This window comes from Crocodylus porosus, unplaced genomic scaffold (genome assembly GCF_001723895.1).
Source record: "Crocodylus porosus isolate Cpor-Errol unplaced genomic scaffold, CroPor_comp1, whole genome shotgun sequence".
In the NCBI taxonomy this organism is placed as follows: Eukaryota; Metazoa; Chordata; order Crocodylia; family Crocodylidae; genus Crocodylus; species Crocodylus porosus.
In genome coordinates, this window is record NW_017728906.1 from 104,229,892 (window position 1) to 104,232,422 (window position 2,531).

The 2,531-nt window shown below is 46.6% G+C and overlaps 1 pseudogene; it reads right to left on the reverse strand.

The window, feature by feature from the left end:
- Positions 1-941: 941 nt before the first annotated feature.
- On the reverse strand, positions 942-1,682 carry LOC109305486 (annotated as a pseudogene).
- Between the last annotated feature and the right edge of the window lie 849 nt (positions 1,683-2,531).

Genomic DNA, 2,531 nt, shown 5'->3' on the forward strand with positions numbered 1-2,531 from the left:
GCCCAGGTCAGGGCCACCAGTTTAGCAAGTTGAGCAGATGTTTCGGCGGGCAAATCCTTGGCCTCAATAACATCATAGAGGGTCACAACAGCATAACTTGCCTTCCTTTGCCCTTCTACAATAATGCTATTGCCATCGGTGTACTACTTACAATCAGTATTTAGAAGTGGCTGATCCTGTAGGTCTGGATGGCTGGAGTACTGTGCATCTATGATGTTTAAACAATTATGCTTTTGTTCTTCCGTTTCGGGTAAGAGAGTAGCCGGGTTGAGGGAGGGGCAGGATTGCAGAGTCACTTCAGGGTTCTCCAACAGCTTAGCTTGGTACCGAGCCACTCGAGCCTGGGTGAGCCAGAGACCCCCCTTCGCGTCTAGCAGAGCCTGGACCATATGAGGGGTATACATCTGCATGACTTCTTTCACCGTTAACTTTTCAGTTTCCTTAAGTACTAGGGCAGTTGCCACAACTGCTCGTAAACACGCTGGCCATCCCTTGGCAACTGGATCAAGCTGTTTGGAGAAATAAGCAACGGGACGTTTTCACGCCTCGAACAATTGAGTAAGCACTCCCAGAGCCATCCCTTTTCGTTTATGCACATACAGTTGGAAAGGTTTAGAAAGGTCTGGTAAACCCACGGCAGGGGCTTTCATTAGTTTTTTTTTTAGTATTTTAAATGCCTTGTCGGCTTCTGAAGTTCAATAAAAGGGGTCATGGTCTGCCCCTTTTACACAGTCATATAGTGGTTTTGCTCATAGTTCAAATTTAGGGATTCATATTTTGCAAAATCTTGCCATGCCAAGAAATGCCCTGAGCCCCTTACAGTTGCTTGGGGTGGGAACCTGACATATAGCCTCCTTTCGCTCACTTGAAAGCTGGCGCTCCCCCTGTCTTATGTGAAATTCCAGGTATCGTACTTCGGGGAGAGCAATTTGAGCTTTATTTCAAGCCACCCGATACCCTTGAAGTCCAATAAAGTTCAGGAGGCTTACAGCGGCGCTAAGGCAAGAGATTAAATCTACAGCAGCAATTAATAAATCATTCACATATTGTAACAAGAGAACTTTACGCTCATTATTTCACTCCTCCAAGTCTTTAGCTAAGGACTGGCCAAAAAGGGTAGGAGAGTTCTTAAATTCCTGGGCTAATACTGTTTAACAGAGTTGTTTCTTAACCCTTTTTCTGTCCTCCCATTCAAAAGAGAATATTTTTTGAGATGGGGTGTCAACTGGAATCGTAAAGAAAGAGTCTTTCAAATCAAGAACTGAGAAATGAGTATACTGCCCCCCTATGGAGGCCAGCAAGGTATACGGGTTAGGGATGAGGGGATGAATAGTTTTAACTCATTTGTTAACCGCCTTTAGGTCCTGCACCAGTCGATATGTGCCATCAGGCTTTAGTACAAGCAAAATAGGAGTGTTCCAGGCTGACTGACACTCTCGCAGTATGCCATACTTCAGGAAACGGTTTATAGTTTCCTGCAGTCCCTCTCTGGCTTCCTTTTTGATTGGGTACTGCTTGATTCGTACTGGACCTTTTTTCGGCAGTAGTTGGATATTAATGGGGGTTTGATGTGTAGCCTTTCCGGGGACCCCCCTTGCCCACGCCAAAGGGTATACCCAGTCTTCCCACTGGTTCCACTCCAGGGGGGCATTTATAGCTGAGGGTTTAATTGCGAGGGTCATTATCCATGCATTTTCAGGGGGGCAATGCAAGGGTTATTTCATTCTGGGTAAAATGCAGTGATGCACCTAATCGACAAAGCAGGTCTCATCCTAGCAGGGGTGTTGGGCAATCTGGAAGGTAGACCAATTTGTGAAAAAGAGCCCGGTCTCCCAGAGCACATTCTGCAGGAGCATATACTGGGCACTGAGTCTTTTTTTTCATGGCACTTACCACGGTGAGAGAGTCCGCTACGGGAAGTTGAAGAGGTTGATTTACAGCGGTCCGTGCCGCTCCAGAGTCTACCAAAAAATTAATTTTTGAATTCCCCACCCGCATTTTTACTCAGGGTTCCGGGGGTGGGGTGGTCCGTTTTTTCTGACACTCTTACTCCTGTCCTTTCACTGCTATTACAGGAGTACAGTCTCTCCCTTTCTCTGGGCATTCATTCTTCCAGTGTCCCTCTTGCTGGCATAAGGCATACTGGTTTTGTTTCAGGCGTCTTTCTTGTGGGCCAGGGTGCCCGCGCCCACGACCCCTTATACCTCTGCCTCTCCCACCTTCTTGTGGCCTTTCTCTGACTCCAGCCTGTACTGCTGCTACTAGCATTTTAACTTGTTTCTTTTCCTTTTTTTCCTTTCTGAGGGTATACGCCCTGTTTGCAGTCTCCAGGATTTGTGCTATAGACATACCCATTAAGTTTTCCTTTTTTTGTAATTTTTGCTTTATATCAGGGGCTGCGCGGCTGGTAAAAATACCCTTTATAATCGCCTCCGTCTCCTGGTCATCAGGGTCTGCATTGGTATTTTGCCGAATGGCATCCCGGATGCACTGTAAGAACGCAACTGGACTTTCCTTCGGCTCCTGTACTA